The sequence below is a fragment of the Coregonus clupeaformis genome, unplaced genomic scaffold (assembly GCF_020615455.1).
Source record: "Coregonus clupeaformis isolate EN_2021a unplaced genomic scaffold, ASM2061545v1 scaf0527, whole genome shotgun sequence".
In the NCBI taxonomy this organism is placed as follows: domain Eukaryota; kingdom Metazoa; phylum Chordata; class Actinopteri; order Salmoniformes; family Salmonidae; genus Coregonus; species Coregonus clupeaformis.
The window spans coordinates 240,001-259,806 of NW_025533982.1; the positions used below are offsets into that span (position 1 = coordinate 240,001).

A 19,806-nucleotide genomic window follows, 5' to 3' on the forward strand; every position below is an offset into this window, starting at 1 on the left:
GTGTGTGTGTGTTGTGTGTTTGTGTGTTGTGTGTGCGTGTGTGTGTGTGTGTGTGTGTGTGTGTGTGTGTGTGTGTCGTGTGTGTGTGTGTAGGACATCACCAGTGCGTGGGACGGGCCTGGAGCAGGCAGAGAAGGGCTATGAGGAGTGGCTGATGAGTGAGACCAGGAGGCTGGAGCGTCTCAACCACCTGGGCTGGAGAAGTTCCAGATGAAGGCTGCCACCCACCAGGACTGGTCTGTAGGTCCGTCTGTTCTCTCTCTATTCCAGGGGTTCTCTGACCTCTCCTTGGGACCTCCAGACGTTTTCACGATTTAGTTGTTTTCCCTGAACTATCTCACCTGATTGACCTAGTGAAGGGCTTGACGATTAAGTCGACAAGTTGAATCAGGTGAGCTAGCTGTGGAATAGTTAAATACATGGAACGGCTGTCGGTTGGGGGTGTTTGGGGGTCGTTGGGGGTCGGGGGGAGGTCACAGAGAAGAGGTTTGAGAACCACTTCTATTGGGGCGGCACACAATTGGCCCAGCGTCGTCCAGGGTAGGGGGAGGGAATGGCCAGCGCGTCCAGGGTAGGGGAGGGAATGGCCCAGCGTCGTCCAGGGTAGGGGAGGGAATGGCCAGGTCGTCCAGGGTAGGGGGAGGGAATGGCCAGCGTCGTCCCAGGGTAGGGGAGGGAATGGCCAGCGTCGGTCCAGGGTAGGGGAGGGAATGGCCAGCTCGGCCCAGGGTAGGGGAGGGAATGGCAGCGGGCCCAGGGCAGGGGAGGGAATGGCCAGCGTCGTCCAGGTAGGGGAGGGAATGGCCGGCGCGTCAGGGTAGGGGGAGGGAATGGCCGGCAGGGATGTAGCTCAGTTGGTAGAGCATGGCGTTTGCAACGGTAGGGTTGTGGGTTCGATTTCACGGGCTAGTATGATTTTTTTTATTTATTTTTTATAAAATAAATGTATGCACTCACTAACTGCTCTGGATAAGAGCGTCTGCTAAATGACTAAAATTTAAATGTATTGAATTAGTCCAATATTCTGTACATGAACATCGCTCCAGCAGTACCATCCTGAGATGTCCTGTGCTCAAGATGGGAGACCATTTCCTGAATAAGGACAATAAAATAAACTGAACTGAATTGAGCAGATCTGTCTTTAGAAATGCACATAGATTATCTATCAAAATAGATCCATTCCTAATGGTGATCAGTGATTTTGATGATGTGTTTGTTCAGGTAAGGACAGGTCTGTCTCATAAGGACTACGAGTCCTGCTCTCTGACGGAGGTGAGAGCTCTGCTCCGGAAACATGAGGCTTTTGAGAGTGACCTGGCCGCTCACCAGGACAGAGTGGAACAGATCGCTGCCATCGCACAGGAGTTAAAGTAAGGGGGGGAGGGAGTGGGGGGTGGGGGTGAGAGTGACCTGGCGCTCACCAGGACAGACTGGAACAGATCGCTGCCATCGCACAGGAACTCAACTAGTCCCTGCCCCACATTTTCCCAGTCAGCCCACACCTAGCCCACAATCGGTTCACAGTCAGCCCACACCAAGCCCACAATCGGTCCACAGTCACCCCACAGTCAGCCCACACCTAGCCCACAATCGGTCCACAGTCACCCCACAGTCAGCCCACACCTAGCCCACAATCGGTCCACAGTCACCCCACAGTCAGCCCACACCTAGCCCACAATCGGTCCACAGTCACCCCACAGTCAGCCCACACCTAGCCCACAATCGGTCCACAGTCACCCCACAGTCAGCCCACACCTAGCCCACAATCGGTCCACAGTCACCCCACAGTCAGCCCACACCTAGCCCACAATCGGTCCACAGTCACCCTACAGTCAGCTCCACACCTAGCCCACAATCGGTCCACAGTCACCCCACAAACCCGGGCCTACAGCTGGCCCACAGTCAGCACACAACCGGCCCAGGCTAATGTTATGTAGATTGACAGGTATTGCTGTTGTGGTTGTCAGTTCTGAGCAGGCAGTCAGTAGGGAGGCTGATTCTCTGCTCCGCTTGTCTGGACTTCTGTTGTGCTGTATGGACTCCATCTAGTGGCTGAAGGCAGTCTGGGCAAGGCCACTGACAGACTGTAACCTACTGGCAGACACAGAATCCTCACTGTTGCTGCCAAAGTTCAACCACCCTAAAGGAAACATTTGCCCCTCGTGTAAACTCTTGTAAAGTTAAAAGCACCACCAACCAGTCCAGAGGTCAGTGTGTCTTTGCATTGAGAACAGTCCATTGTTCTAAATTTGGGTTTGAAATGACACTGAACAGCACCTGCCAGTTTCCCTCTGCACCAGCACTGATTGTCCTGCCTGCCTGCCTGGGTGTGTGTGTGTGTGTGTGTGTGTGTGTGTGTGTGTGTGTGTGTGTGTGTGTGTGTGTGTGTGTGTGTGTGTGTGTGTATTTGTCCGTGTGTGTGTGCCCGTGTCCACCATTGTGTGTGTCGTAGTTGGAGATAGAGTTATGATGGGGGTGATCCCCTCACCCTCCCCAGTCTCCTGTATATATTCACCCTCTCTCTCTCTCTCCCCCCCTCTCTCTCTCTCTCTCTCTCTCTCTCTCTCTGTCTCTCTCCTCCTCTCTCTCTCTCTGCTCTCTCCTCTCTCTCTCTCTCTCTCTGTCTTGCCTCTCCTCCTCTCTCTCTCTCTCTCTCTCTCTCTCCCCTCTCTCCCCCAGTCCCCTGTATATATTCACCTCTCTCCCCAGTCCCCTGCCCTGCCAGCGATATATATATATTCCCCCTGCCATTATTGGACAGCCCCTGTTCTAGAACGCGGGCCAACCTGTGTTCTTCACGTGTCACAGTTGAAGGACTCTGATGTCAGACCAGAGCAACCTCCTGTCACCACCTGTAGGCTGTGTTTGTTCTTTCCACTGACACTATTTGTGTTCATCTTGGTTCTTTCAAAAAAAACACATCATTACACAAGGCATCACTTTTACTAAAATCATGTAAAATGCTAAATGTGAATGTGTCCCTTTAAATACACGTCGTCAGGAATCAGTAATGACATCTAAAGTCCTACTTTCCTGAATTCTGTTTGTAAATTTGTACAAACGTGGACTGAATTTTCCACAGGCTGTGTTGCAAGCCTGTCTGAGGGGAGATTCCCAACAGAGGTTAATATTGACTGAGATAACACTGTTAGTCCTTCTGCAGTACTAACTAAGGGATGACCTTTCACCTTCTTAAATGCTGTGATCCCATTGGCTGTTAGACACCAAATAAGATAAATGTCTATGACCCCCATGACTCAGATACATGGCAGTGAACTGACACACACACACACACACACACACACACACACCACACACACACACACACACACACACACACACAGACACACACACACAGACACACACACAGACACACACACACACACACACACACAGACACACACACACACACACAGACACACACACAGACACACACACAGACACACACAGACACACACACAGACAACACACACACACACACACACACACACACACACACACACACACACACACACAGACAGACACACTCCCAAAGTTGTCCCCTAGTGAGGCTCTGTTTGGCCACAGGAGTTTGGCTCTGTTCCCCACCACCTATATCCACTTCCTGCCTGGGAGGGTCTGGGCCCGGGAACACAATGGGACTGGTCACCTCAGAGTTCTCTCTCAGCCCCCTGCAATGTTCCTGGGTCATGTTCATTAGGCACCAAACTGAATAAACTACTTTGACCTCACCAATGAGAAAAGTTCATTTTTTTCGTTTTCTGTTGCAAAATGTTTAAGAACGTTTTCCGTTGCATTCCCTATTGAACAACGACCCAGGTATCTCTGGGATACGTCTAGAGGGGGGGGACTCAGAGAGTCAGGAAATAGAAGAATGGTAGTGTATCGTTTGTTTAAGGGTTCACATCTCTACCGATCTATTCTGGTGTGTCTGTTAGAGACACAACACCCTGGAGAAATCTGTTCTGCTAATCTCTCTCTGTGTGTGTGGTGTGTGTGTGTGTGTGTGTGTGTCTGTGTGTCTGTGTGTGTGTGTGTGTGTGTGGTGTGTTGTGGGGGTGTGTGTGTGTGTGTGTGTGTGTGTGTCTGTGTGTGTCTGTGTGTGTCTGTGTGTGTGTGTGTGTGTCTGTGTGTGTGTGTGTGTGTGTGTGTGTGTGTGTGTGTCTGTGTGTCTGTGTCTGTGTGTGTGTGTGTGTTGTGTGTGTGTGTGTCTGTGTGTGTGTGTGTGTGTGTGTGTGTGTGTGTGTGTGTGTGTGTGTGTGTGTGTGTGTGTGTGTGTGTGTGTGTGTGTGTGTGTGTGTGTGTGTGTGTGTGTGTGTGTGTGTGTGCAGTGGATGTACAGCACTGTGACGATAAGCAGTGGAAGCACAACTAGCAAAGAGAGAGATATTATCACTATCGCACCTCTTTACACTTTCTCTGATGTCTGGGACGTTTAGTTTTACGAGCGGAGGGAAGGATGGGAGCTACAGACATTGGTAGGAGGATACGTAGCGTCAACGGCTGATTCTAAGTCATGTTGGCAATTGGACTTTGTTACTGTGAATTTCAAACAAACTGGGAGATTTCCTAGCGTAGTGGAAATGGTGAGGTCACTATTAGTTATATACACGCCCCAGACAGTTTATTGGTAACCCATTTAGTACCGGCCAGGACAGCGGAGTCACTGACCCCCTTCCGGAGACACTTGAAACCCCACCTCTTTAAGGAATACCTGGGATAGTATAAAAGTAATCCTTCTACACCCCCCACCCCCCATAAAAATATTAAATAAATAAATAAATAATAATACAATAATAAAATAATAATAATAAAAAAAACAACAACAAAAACAAACAAAAAAAACACATATAATTATAAATAAACAACTAAAATAAAAATAAAACAACAATATATATATGAAACAAATGAAAATTAAAAACATACTAAAAAAAAAAATTACTATTTAAAATTTGAAATATAAAAAATATAACAAATATTTTTTTTAAATAAATAAAAATATAAAAATAAATATTGTAAAGTGGTTATCCCACTGGCTATCATAAGGTGAATGCACCAATTTGTAAGTCACTCTGGATAAGAGCGTCTGCTAAAGGACGTAATGACACTCCCGAGTGGCGCAGTGGTCCAAGGGCTGCATCGAGTGCTAGCTGTGCCACTAGAGATCCTGGTTCGAATCCAGGCTTTGCTGTACCGCCGGGAACCGGGAGACCAATGGGGCGGCGCACAATTGGTCCAGGATAGGGGAGGGAATGGCCGGCAGGGAGATAGCTCAGTTGGTAAAGGCATGTGGTTTGTAACGCCAGGGTTGTGGTTAGTTTCACGGGGGGTCAGTATAAATACAAATAAATAATGTGTGCACTAACTGTAAGTCGCTTCTGGATAAGAGTGTCTGCTAAATGACGTTAAATATTAAAGAGTCTACGACTTTCAGAATGAAACTGATATGAGGTACATTATTAATAAATGTTAAACGATAAGAGATATCTAGATGTCTTTAGAGTTAATTCAGGAAACGGTAACTCGTTAAACAACTTTTCCCTGGTGCCCCAAATTCCTAATGAGTTAATTGTTACATGATTAATTTAATCTAGTAATTATTCGACAAATAATAGTCACCACAATAATGAGTGTCAGTCACGACACACCATATCTCTTTCAACTATGCTGTGATGTTTAACATACAATTTTAATCTATCTAATCGAATAGAATCCACAGATTGCGAGTTGAAGAGAAATACTTTTACTAAAAGTATTAGTATATTAGTAACTGACTGACCAGGTCTCTCCAGAACTCCCAACAATGCTATTTCTAGGGTCGATTTTTGATGAATGTTAGCTTTTTGAGCCATTCCTGAACTGAGACCAGAAGCAGGCTACCTGAGGGCAACACCAGAACAAATGGTCTGCAGAGCAGCGATGATGGTATGCCCCAAATATTCAACATGTTGTTGGTGGCAAGAATTCTGTACAATAATTTTTGTTCAAAAGCACGAAGTCTTGAATCTTGCATTGTTGTGTATATCAACTCATACACCCTGTGCGATGGAATCGGGAACATCAAAATTCTTGCACGATTCTTGCCATTCTCCTTCGACCTCTCTCATCACCAAGTAGTTTTTTCGCCACAGAACTGCCGCTGACTGGATGTTTTTTGTTTGTCGCACCATTCAGGTCACTTGTTTTTCCCGTTCTAATGTTTAATCAAACAGTAACTGAATGCCTCGATGCCTGTTTTATTTAGTGCCGTGGAAATTACCACCAGGGTCTCAAAGTCAAACTTTGCTTATACTGATAGTGAGGATTCCTCCCAGGCACGATCAATCAGTCACTTGCACGAACCCAGTCAAATGGGTCAGTAGAAAAGTACAAGCATAACATTTTCCTTCACAATAGCAAGCCACGGCCACCTTGACTCACTGTCTGTAGGAGCGATACATTTTTGGTGACGGAGGGGGAGGGTGTACCTAATAAACTGTCCGGTGAGAGTAGCTCCAGGTGTATCCAACAGAATGTGAACTCTGTCTCGGTATGTCAGAGATCAAAGGTTATCTACATATGAAACACATCCAACAGCTATGTACTGTTGACTCACAAGCATGGCTCCACAAAGTCACAACGACGCACACTGTTAGCCCGCCAAATGGCACCCATCCCCATATAGCGCACTACTTTTGACAGAACCTCCCTCCCTCTCTCTCTCTCTCTGTGTCCACAGTGAGCTGGATTCACCATGCTGCGTCTGCCATCAACGAGCGCTGCCAGGGCATCTGTGACCAGTGGGATAGCTGGGGACCCCACCCAGAAGAGGAGGGAGAACCTGGAGGTACAGAATAGGGGGGTTTTCTGGGGGGGGGCGAGTGTAGGGAGACAGAGGCTCTGGGGGGGGGTAGTGTAGGGAGACAGAGGCCCCTGGTGAAGGCTAATGGGGGGAGCCAGAGGTCCCCCGGTGAAGGCTAAGGGGGTGAGGATGCCCAGGTCTCACCCCCACAAGCTGTAATCACCAGTAGTGATCTCCTGCTCCCGTGAATGTGTGAGGATGAAGCAAAGGGTAGAGGGCAATCGGTTAATCTGGTTCTAATCTGGTTCTAGTCTGGTTCTAATCTGCTGACCAAATATGCACTCAGATGATCAATACAGAAATCACAACTCATTAGTCACTGTGAATGACCAGTTTCATGTCACAAATCAACAAAAACAGTGTTTAAGAGTAGTTCAAAACCACTGGTCATGATATATTCATCATATTAATGATCATTTGGCATTAATGGAATCCCACTTCCTACCTTGGTGTCTCTCAGAGGACGGAGAAGCTACTGAGACTATTGACCAGCTGTTCTGGAGTTTAAGAGGTCAGCTCCCTTTAACAACTGGATGGAAGGAGCATGGAAGACCTGCAGGACATGTTCATAGTTCACACGTGGATGAATCAGAAAGACATGTTCATAGTTCACACTGTGGATGACATCCAGGTAAATACATATTATAGTTCACACTGTGGATGACACCCAGGTAAAGACATGTTCATAGTTCACACTGTGCATAACATCCAGGTAAAGACATGTTATAGTTGACACTATGGATGAATCCAGGTAAAGACATGTTCATAGTTCACACTGTGGATGACACCCAGGTAAAGACATGTTCATAGTTCACACTGTGGATGACATCCAGGTAAAGACATGTTCATAGTTCACACGGGATGAATCCAGTAAAGACATGTTAAGTTCACACTGTGGATGACATCCAGGTAAAGACATGTTCATAGTTACAGGGAGAATCAGGTAAAGACATGTTCATAGTTCACACTGTGGATGACACCCAGGTAAAGACATGTTCATAGTTCACACTGTGGATGACATCCAGGTAAAGACATGTTCATAGTTCACACTGTGGATGACATCCAGGTAAAGACATGTTCATAGTTAACTGTGGATGACATCCAGGTAAAGACATGTTCATAGTTCACACTGGGATGAATCAGGTAAAGACATGTTCATAGTTACACTGTGGATGACATCCAGGTAATGACATGTTATAGTTCACACTGTGGATGACATCAGGTAAAGACATGTCATAGTTCACACTGTGGATGAATCAGGTAAAGACATGTTATAGTTCACACTGTGGATGACACCAGGTAAAGACATGTTATAGTTCACACTGTGGATGACATCCAGGTAAAGACATGTTCATAGTTCACACTGTGGATGAATCCAGGTAAAGACATGTTATAGTTCACACTGGGATGAATCAGGTAAAGATGTTATAGTTACACTGTGGATGACATCAGGTAAATAATAGCATAGTTCACACTGTGGATGACATCAGGTGAGACGGACTCCTCCCCCCCCCCCCTCCCCCGTTTGGAAATACTCCATTGATATAGATAGCTATGGTGTCATGAGTCAGCACGATGTCTAATGTATATTTAAAGACATGTATGTCAGAATGACGGATGACAACGTCCCCCGTAACTCGCTCCTCTCCACCTCGCAGAGCGATCCAGCCCATGACCAGTTCAAGGCACCCTCCCAGAGGCTGACTGAGAGAGACAGGCCATTCTGAGCATCTACATGGAGGTACAGAAGATCGCCCAGAGCTACGGCACTCCTGACCTCACCAACCCCTACAGTGACATCACACCAGAGAGATAGGACTGAAATGGGACAAGGTAGCTACTAGCACCAAGGTCCCAAATGGCACCCGATTCCTTATATAGAGCACTGCTTTTGACCAGAGCCTTTTTTTGGACGCAGACAATGTCTGTTTTTGTGTGCGTTGATACTGTGAATCTTTGTGATAAAGCTCTTCAATCTCGATCTGGAGACCCTCTCAGGGTGTGCAGCAGGCTTTATTAACACAAGAATAACATACTAATAATGGCGATGATTCGCTGATTAGTTCAATCAGGGGTGTAGGTGCTGGGCTTAGAACAAAAGCCCGGGGCCCAGGGGGATTGAAAAACGTGTAACTATAGATATAACCAGTTTCCCAGACACAGATTAAGCCCAGTCCTAAGACTCAAAAAAAGCACTCAAATTAATATTCTGTGTTGGGGAAATCACAGTGTGAACAGATTCTGTAGTGTTAACCCTTCCTGTGCTGGTCGATCAGGTGAAGAAGGCCCCCAGAGAAAGCTCCAAGAGGAGTAGTAGACAGCAGCAACGAGCGCTCAGACACAGCTTGCTGCCCAGGCAACATATGGAGGATCAGACCCAGATGGAGGTGAGACAGATACCCACCTACCTGTCCTGACCTTTGGTACCTGGCATCTGTACAACAGGGCTGGAGGCACCTAATTGGGGAGGACTAAAAGCTGGAAGAAATGAATGGAATAAACACATGGGTTCATTATTACTCCATTCCACATTATTACGAGGGTCACCTGCCCGTGCTGTACACCTAGGGATCTGTACCTCAGGGTTGAGAGGATCAACCCATTTCAACAGTCCGCTCAGGAAGTAAATATTGGAATTTGGAATTTCAGTTGACTTCCGAATGGAGGTAATTGCAATGGAATTGACCCGAATCCGAACCATAGCACCTAGGGCCCAAGCGCAATTGAAAACCCACCAACCAACAACTAAGCAACCATCTGTTTTTAAAGATGCTAAACAGTGCCCTGCAGCTCAGGGGATGTTCTGAACAGAAACACAAGGCAGCCCAAATGGCTCCCATCCCCAATATAGTGCACTACTTTAGACCAGATCTGTGGACCCTGGGCAGAGTGGACAGATATATAAAATATAGTGCAATTTGGGAGATCCGATGGTGATGATGACCTTTTCTTTCTCCTCTCTCCAACCAGGAGATCGGCCGTAGCTCCGCTGACATCGGAGGTTTTGGAGGACCAGATGAGCCAGCTGAAGCAGTTGAACAGGTATCATCAACTACAAGTGCAACATCGACAAGCTAGAGGGAGACCACCAACACATCAAGAGTTCCTCATCTTCGACAACAAGCACTCCAACTACACCATGGAGGTACGCGGCCTCATTATATGGGGCTTGAACAGTTCAGAGATCATTCTCACAAATACAATGTTGGGATCTGTTTTAGATACCGTGCCACCCTCTTGGCTAATGGTTAAGCTGGTATTTTCACGCGAAAAGGAGATCCCACCCTGTGATTGGCTTTCGGCCTCGTGATCGTAGACGGGTTCAGACCCCACTCCTGTGACTTGGCCCTCAGCCCCCCTGCAGCAAGTGGGTTGGGAGCAGCGTTGACCACCATCGCAGAACATCAAGAGATCGAGACCCAGATTCTGACGCGGACGCTAAGGGCATCAGCCAGCAACAGATGAACGAGTTCCGCCAGTCTTTCACTCACTTCGACAGGGTACTGTTCTCTCTGTGTCTTTCCTCTAACCTTAACCTGCTGTGTCCCTCTGTGTCTTTCCAGTGTCCTGACCCTAACCCACTTCGACAGGGTACGTGTCTCTCTGTGTCTTTCCAGTGTCCCTGACCCCAACCCACACTCGGACAGGGTACTGTGTCTCTCTGTGTCTTTCCTCTAACCTTAACCTGCTGTGTCCCCTCTGTGTCTTTCCTCTAACCTTAACCTGCTGTGTCTTGGTGTCTTCCAGTGTCCCTGACCCCAACCCACTTCGACAGGGTACTGTGTCTCTCTGTGTCTTTCCTCTAACTTAACCTGCTGTGTCCCTCTGTGTCTTTCCAGTGTCCCTGACCCTAACCCACTCCCGACAGGGTACTGTGTCCTCTGTGTCTCTCTGTGTCCTTCCAGTGTCCCTGACCCCAACCCACTCGACAGGGTTGTGTATCCCTCTGTGCCTCTCGGTGTTTTCCAGTGTCCCTGACCCTAACCACTCGACAGGTTGTGATCCTCTGTGCCTCTCTCTGTGTCTTTCCAGTGTCCCTGACCCTAACCACCGACAGGGACGTGTGTGTCTCTCTGTGCTTTCCAGTGCCTGACCCAACCCACTTACAGGGGTGTATCCCTCTGTGTCTTAAGTGTTCTGTCCGGGCGAGAGATTTATATTTATTGTATCTAAGTCCAGGAATGTGACTTATTAACTAAGGTTGACCGCTTTTGGTTTGTAACTCACTTCTTAGTATTTTGTCAAATGTGTAATATTAGGGACGTACAGATAAAAAAAATCCATGCTAATGACGTCAGCAATTAGCTCACGTTTACTGACACCATGGATCGTGTGTGTGTGTGTGTGTGTGTGTGTGTGTGTGTGTGTGTGTGTGTGTGTGTGTGTGTGTGTGTGTGTGTGTGTGTGTGTGTGTGTGTGTGTGTGTGTGTGTGTGTGTGTGTGTGTGTGTGTGTGTGTGTGTGTGTGTGTGTGTGTGTGCGCGCAGGTAGCTTAGTGGTTAAGAGCGTGCCAGTAACCGAAAGGTCTCTGGTTCTAATCCCGAGCCGACTAGGTGAAAAATCTGTCGATGTGCCCTTGAGCAAGGCACTTAACCCTAATTGCTCCTGTAAATCGCTCTGGATAAACGTCGTCTGCTAAATGACTAAAATGTAAATGTGTTGGCTGTGTGGCTGCCTGCAGGACAGGTCTGGCAGACTGCCCTGTGAAGAGTTCAAAGCTTGCCTGGTCAGCCTGAGTGAGACATAACAACCAGGTACTGACCAAACCATGTGCACCTGTTACTAAACCCTGACTCCTCCCCCTGGCATGGCAGCAGTCACATGTTGTGATGCTAACTGCGCTAACACAAGCAGTAACACCACCATTCAGCACTAGTTATAATAATAGTAAAGTGACTTGTTCTCTGTAGGAGGTTAATGTTTGGTGTATATTGATCTCAAGGGGCTTCTCTTAGACAGCTCAGCTCTCCACTTTACAATATTATAATATATTCAGGGTATGTATTCATTCAGCACTCCATATGGACAGGGGTGACCTGGTCCCAGATCAGCACTCCATATGGACAGGGGGTGACCTGGCCCAGATCAGCACTCCATATGGACAGGGGTGACCTGGTCCCAGATCAGCACTCCATATGGACAGGGGGTGACCTGGTCCCAGATCAGCACTCCATATGGACAGGTGACCTGGTCCCAGATCAGCACTCATATGGACAGGGGTGACCTGGTCCCAGATCAGCACTCCATATGGACAGGGGGTGACCTGGTCCCAGATCAGCACTCCATATGGACAGGGGTGACCTGGTCCCAGATCAGCACTCCATATGGACAGGGGGTGACCTGGTCCCAGATCAGCACTCCATATGGACAGGGGTGACCTGGTCCCAGATCAGCACTCCATATGGACAGGGGGTGACCTGGTCCGAGATCAGCACTCCATATGGACAGGGGGTGACCTGGTCCCAGATCAGCACTCCATATGGACAGGGGTGACCTGGTCCCAGATCAGCACTCCATATGGACAGGGTGACCTGGTCCCAGATCAGCACTCCATATGGACAGGGGTGACCTGGTCCTAGATCAGCACTCCATATGGACAGGGGGAGACCTGGTCCCAGATCAGCACTCCATATGGACAGGGGGTGACCTGGTCCCAGATCAGCACTCCATATGGACAGGGGTGACCTGGTCCCAGATCAGCACTCCATATGGACAGGGGTGACCTGGTCCTAGATCAGCACTCCATATGGACAGGGGTGACCTGGTCCCAGATCAGCACTCCATATGGACAGGGGTGACCTGGTCCCAGATCAGCACTCCAATGGACAGGGGGTGACCTGGTCCCAGATCAGCACTCCATATGGACAGGGGGTGACCTGGTCCCAGATCAGCGCTCCTACTCTGAGAGGTTCCCTGAATACAGGCCCAGATGTGTATGTATAGTATTGTGTTGCTGTAGGTATCGCTGAAGGCAATATCTCTCTCTGTTAGAGAAACAATGGCATGGTGTTATCACAGGCCCTCCTCTCATCAAAGACACTGAATGAATGATCTTCTCTCTGTTCTTTGTCTTGTGCTTCTTGTCACTGTCTGTCTGCCCTGCCTGTCTGCCTGCCTGCCTGCCTGTCTGTCTGTCTGTCCGTCGTCTGTCTGTCTGCCGTCCGCCTGTCTGCCTGCTCTGTCTGTCTGTCTGTCTGTCTGTCCGTCTGTCTGTCCGTCCGTCTGTCTGTCTGTCTGCCTGTCCGTTTGTCTGTCTGTCTGACCATCTATCTGTCTGTTGTCCTCTATTCCTCTCCTTGTCATATCCACTCTCCCCCCTCTCCCCCCTCCCTCCCCACACCTCTCCTTGTCATATCCACACTGGACTCTCTCACCCTGTAAACCCCATCCTCCATCCCCTGTCATTGGCCATGTGGCTTGGTCTGTCTCTCCATTGCCCTCTCTCCTCCTCCCCCCCTCCTCCTCTACCTCCTCCTCCTCTCCTCCTTCTCCACCTCTCCACCTCTCTCCTCTACCTCTACCTCTACACTCCCCCCCTCCTCTCCACTCCCCCCCCCCTCACACCCCTCCTCCTCCTCCTCCTCTCCTCTCCACTCCCCCCTCCTCTCCACACTCCCTCCTCCTCCCATCCTCCACCACCCCCACCCCTTCCCTACCCTCCTCTCCACTCCCCCTCCTCCTCTCCACTCCCCCTCCTCCTCTCCACCCCCTTCCCTACCTCCTCCTCTCCACTCCCCCCTCCTCTCTCCACTCCCCCCCTCCTCCTCTCCACTCCCCACTCCTCTCCACACTCCCTCCTTCTCCTTCTCCTCCTCCTCCTCCTCCTCCACCACCTCTTCACTCCCCCCCCCTCCACTCCCCTCTCCTCTCCACTCCCCCTCCTCCTCTCCACCCCCTTCCCTACCTCCTCCTCCTCCTCTCCACTCCCCCCTCCCCCCCTCCTCCTCCACCTCTCCACTCCTCTTCCTCCTCCCCCTCATCCTCCTCCTCCTCTCCCCACCCTGCAGAAGAAGAAAGGAGGCATGGAAAGATGACTTCAGAGCATGTCTGATCTCCATGGGCTACGATCTGGTAAATACATAGAATGAGCTGTCATAAGAGTGTCATAAGAGTGTCATAAGAGTGTCATAAGACTGTCATAAGACTGTCATAAGAGTGTCATAAGAATCTAAAGGCTCACACGATCATTCTGACAAAACGTCCTCACTGTTAAGTAACCTATCTTTAATAGTGAGTACATTTTGTCAGAATTATCAATATTAGCTTTTCACAATGATGGCCAGGAATCATTGTGAAACTGTTGATCATGGTCCAAAATGCCCCCAGATATGCTGACTATTGGTGATGTGGTCTTTATCTTCCAGGGTCACTCAGTGGCTGCTCTGTCTCAAACCACTCCCTATTTACCACCTCTGATCAGGGCTCATAGAGCTCATGGGGACCATAGGGACCATAGGGCTCTGTTAAAAAGTAGTGCACTACATAGGGGATAGGCTGCCATTTGTGATGCAGCCACTAGAGAGAACAGATGTCATTCATGCCCTCTTATCATGAGACAATACAGGCTCTTATTAATAATGGCAGAATCACCCCCAGTCACTTATACTGCTACAAGACCATGGTGGCTGGCCTACGGAGCTGTGAGGGGAACGCACCTCCGTACCTTCAGGCTCTGATCAGTCCCTACACCCAAATGAGGGCATTGCGTTCATCCACCTCTGGCCTGCTGGCTCCCTTCCTCTGCGGAAGCATAGTTCCCGCTCAGCCCAGTCAAAACTGTTCGCTGCTCTGGCACCCCAATGGTGGAACAAGCTCCCTCACGACGCCAGGACAGCGGAGTCACTCACCACCTTTCGGAGACACTTGAAACCCCACCTCTTTAAGGAATACCTGGGATAGGATAAAGTAATCCTTCTACCCCCCCCACCCCAACCCAAACCCCAACCCCAAAACTAAAAAAACTAAAAATAAATAAATAAATATATATAAAAAATAAAATAAAAAACGTAAAGTGGTTATCCCACTGGCTATAAGGTGAATGCACCTATTTGTAAGTCGCTCTGGATAAGAGCGTCTGTAAATGACGTAAATGTAAATGTAATACTGTAGATAATGATACAACACCATGTTTCTCTCTCTCTGTTCCCAAGCCATCACAATGACACCACACCACACATAGGGAATCCCATGATGTATGCCAGGGATGTAAATGAAGGTGTATTCTTTTTAGGTTGGTCACAAGGCCTTTGTCCTGTTACGTTTAATATGGAAGCGCTCTTGGAACATTCACTGGTCTCTCTCTGCAGTGCACAGACAACACCCTATTGCCCGTACACTGACCTACTCTGTTGACCAGAGCACACAGGCCCTTGGTCAACACTTAGTGCACTCTGTTGACCAGAGCACATAGGGCCCTTGGTCAACACTAGTGCACTGTAAAGGGACTAGGGTGCCATTTGGGACACAGACAGGCCATTGCTGATCCCTACTCTGACCTGCTAATCAAACATAACCCTTAACAGGGTTGGACATGAGTAATGGATCAAACATAACCCTTAACAGGGTTGGACATGAGTAATGTATCAAACATAACCCTTCACCAGGTTGGACATGACTAGCACAGCATCTCATCGTCTGTTAATCACAACCTGATTGACTCAATGTTAGCCTGGTTCCAGATCTGTTTGTTACGTCACCTGACAATGACCATAGGAATTGGCAAGACAGCAACAACAGATCTGGGACCTGGCTAAATCAATGTGGCTGTTGTAATAAAGTAGCCTGATTATACTATGCTCTGTGATTTGTAGGGAGAGTCTGAGTTTGCCCGCATCATGTCTCTAGTGGATCCCAACGGGTCCAACAAGGTGACCTTCCAGTCCTTCGTTGACTTCATGACTAGGAGAGACGTCCGACTCAGACACCTCAGAGCAGGTCCTGGCCTCCTTCAAGATCCTGGCTGCTGATAAGGTGGGGAGTGGTGGTTCTCTCTCTGTCTCATTCACTTGCTTTCTCTCTCACTCTTTGTTTTATCTGTCTCGCACGCTTACTTTCTCGCATGCTTTCTCTTTCTCTCTCTCTCTCTTTCTCTCTCTCTCTCTCCTTCTCTCTCTCTCTCTCTTTCTCTTTCTCTCTCTCTCTCTCTCTCTTTCTCTTTATTCTCTCTCTCTCTCTCTCTCTCTCTCTCTGTCTGTCTTTATCTAGTCAAGTCATGTCACAATGGTATTTAAAGTTTATTTTACAATGTCATCTCAAATGTGGTCACTAATGTCTCTCTGTTGTATCCTTTCCATAGCCCTTCATCCTGCTGGAGGAGCTGCGTAGAGAGCTGCCCCCAGAGCAGGCAGAATACTGTATCGCCAGGATGCCCCTCTACAATGGGCCTGATGGGGTCCCAGGGGCCCTGGACTACAGTGCCTTCTCCACTGCCCTCTATGGGGAGAGCGACCTCAGCGTCACAACCCCGGAACTGCACCCTGACCTGTTATCAGTCGCTCCCACTTTGTCCCCACACATTTACATCTAAACAGATACATATTTTTGACCGGTACTAAAGGAATTTAAATGTTTGAGAAATACAAAAGCATTTTAAAGCAGTTTCATGAGTGTCATTTCTAAAGAGTAGGGAGAAATATTTATTTCAAAGGACTGAGCAGGATTCATTCACTAGATTTTAAAAATGATGATGCAATAAATGTGAAATTACATGTAATTCGCATAAAAATAATTTACACATAAGAGGAACTTACACATAAGAAGCGCTACTGAGTTATTTACTAGTCACCTGTGGAGAACTAAAGATATGAATTTATGAGAAGCTTGTATTGTATGAGTGCTTGCACTGTTCTAAATTATTACATAAAAAAACAGGGGATGTTTTTGCCTCCCTGTTCAGAGCCTAAAATGAATGGAAAAAGGACCCAGTATGTTAACAGCCTGGTCCCAGATCTGTTTGGGCTCTGGCCTACTACATTGTCAATCCAATGTCTGGCAAGACAGTTCCATAAGGAGTTGGCAAGAGAGCATAAACAGACTGGCACCAAGGCTACATTATCATTCACCCAGGCTACATTATCATTCACCCAGGCTACATTATCATTCACCCAGGCTACATTATCATTCACCCAGGCTACATTATCATTCACCCAGGCTACATGATCATTCACCCAGGCTACATGATCATTCACCCAGGCTACATTATAATTAACCCAGGCTACATTATAATTAACCCAGTCTACATTATCATTCACCCAGTCTACATGATCATTCACCCAGGCTACATTATCATTCACCCAGGCTACATTATAATTCACCCAGGCTACATTATCATTCGCCCAGGTTACATTATCATTCACCCAGTCTACATTATCATTCGCCCAGGCTACATTATAATTCACCCAGGCTACATTATCATTCACAAAGGCTACATTATACTTCATTTCACCCAGGCTACATTATCATTCACCCAGTCTACATTATCATTCACCCAGGCTACATGATCATTCACCCAGGCTACATGATCATTCACCCAGTCTACATTATCATTCACCCAGGCTACATTATAATTAATTTCACCCAGGCTACATTATCATTCACCCAATCTACATGATCATTCACCCAGGCAACATTATAATTCACCCAGGCAACATTATAATTCACCCAGGCTACATTATCATTCACCCAGGCAACATTATAATTCACCCAGGCAACATTATAATTCACCCAGGCTACATTATCCTTCACCCAGGCTACCAGTATGCCAGAACTGCAGTTCTGTTTATTGTCAAAATGAGTGAAAAGTTGGCTTTCATGATTAGAGTAGAGTGATCTTGAGTCAGTCTAGCATTATCCCCACTAATGTTTAGGGTTCCGCTTGGGGGAGGGGAAGCTGATCCAAGGTCTGTACCTAGGGAAAACTTCACCCCAGAGCCTCATGATATGACAGTAAACTAGGCCGTGTTGATGCCAGAAACATACAATAATGTAACTGTAAAAGAACAAACTGTTTGTCTGGGTAAAACTACAATCTTAGTCCCCTCAGCCGCTGGGGTGGAGGTGCCATGAGTCTGAAGTTGAAGCAATACTAGTGTGAGACAAACAAGCAGAAAATAAACTCAGTAATTAAAACGTTGATGTGGTTTTTATTCTGTTTTGCTGAACGTTCTGAATAGCCTACCTGTTGATTAGGCCACAATACATGCATATGGAGTTTTTGTTTCTTTTAGGACATGTTTTTTTCCTCAGACTTTATTTTCTAGGCTTTGTGATTCTTTGCAAGTTATGTAAGAAAATAACATCAATGGAAGTCTATACATTTCCAGACATGATTTTAAACGCGTTATAAATACAGGCTTGGTATCTGTGTCAAACCCACTTTCCCTTTCAGGGAGCTGTCACCTTGAACATGTAATCAGTGAGCTAGACCTTTCACGCCATGTTGTAGCAAAGTTCTGTACTAGATGTTCCCTCAACGTTACTCAATGAAAAGCTGCGCATGCGTGGTTCTGCAGCTCCTACACAGCAAGACGGAGAAAAGTTTCTCTGCTGATTTATGGACGTCGAGTTGACAAGCAGACGCCGGCGGTGTCAACATACTTCTTCGTGTGCAGTGGAGGTTCCTCGTCAGGCCGTTTTTGTTCCTTTGGAGTGAAAATAAGAAGAATACAAGCCATGGCTCTAGCAATGCATGAGAGCTCAACAAAAAAGGTAAACTGTTGCAACTTGCTGGTTTTAGTATTTAGCTAGATATCAGCTGGCTGGCTAGCAGCTGTCAGTGACTAGCTAGCTAGTCCACATTGGTTAGCTAGCTAGCTAGCTGTATATCCACGTGAATTTATGGTCGACATTGTTTCAGCCAGCTAGCCTAAATGCTAAACGTTTTTTTTTGTATTTGTTTATAGATAGCAAGCTAGTCAATATGTGCTAGCTGCATGTTCCACTGCCTGGTAGAGTAACGTTGGCAAAACATGACAAATAGTTAGATTGTTAGCAGGGAACATTTCGTTCTAACTTCTAATCTTGGGTCAGAATGTCAGGACACCAGGGGTGTATTCATTATGCTTATCCTGGTGCAAAACGTTTCTTAAACTGAAGCAAACGGAACGAAACGGCGAGGGACCTACCTGAATTTGTCCAATAGAAACTCTCGTTTTAGTTGCAAAACGTGCAACTAGAGTTTCCTAATGGACAAATTAATGTAGTTCTAAACCCCGTTTCGTTCCGTTAGTTTCCGTGGGGGGTGGCTGGCCTGTCACGTGTACACCACATCTATGTTAAACAAACAAGCGAGCTAACTAACATCTTAGATCAGGGATGGGCAGCTGGTGGGCCTTTTGTAGGCCCGGGGATGAATCCCCCCCCCCCAATATCACTGTTGAGAGTTAGAATAGTAGAATACACAAGGTGCAATTTCGACATTTGGTTGTGCATCAACAGTTTTTCTCTTGATATGTTGGTCACCTGACAGTCACTCAATTGCCCATGTCAGCTACGTTTTTTAAAAGATTGGTTAATTAGTCTAGCGGCCAGCTAATAATAATAATAATAATAATAATAATAATAATAATATCTAAACTTGTAGTAATCTTGCTTTGAAACTGCAACATTTACTCAACGCCCCATGGCAAAATGTGTAGAATTGCAGGAAATTAACTCTTAAAACGTTTTTTTCTCTCCACTGTCAAGAGGGGGCCGCTAAAATGTTTTGCTCGCAAGTTGGGGCCCCCCAAAAGGCTAGGGCGGGCTCTGACTGCATGTGTTGGTATGGACGTGGGTATGCAGACCCCCCTTCAGATGTTTTGTGGCCCCGCCCCCGTCAACGTTGTCCATCCCTGGACTCAGCTAGTACTGAACAGCACTGGAATTCACTGCCAGCATTCACCACCACTGGTGTAATGGTCTAATTCACTGCCAGCATTCACCACCACTGGTGTAATGGTCTAATCACTGCCAGCATTCACCACCACT

The 19,806-nt window shown here is 47.3% G+C and overlaps 1 pseudogene; it reads left to right on the forward strand.

Moving 5' to 3' along the window:
* The window catches only part of LOC123484992, a 50,621-nt pseudogene extending 34,185 nt beyond the window's left edge, over positions 1-16,436 (forward strand).
* The last annotated feature ends 3,370 nt before the right edge of the window (positions 16,437-19,806 follow it).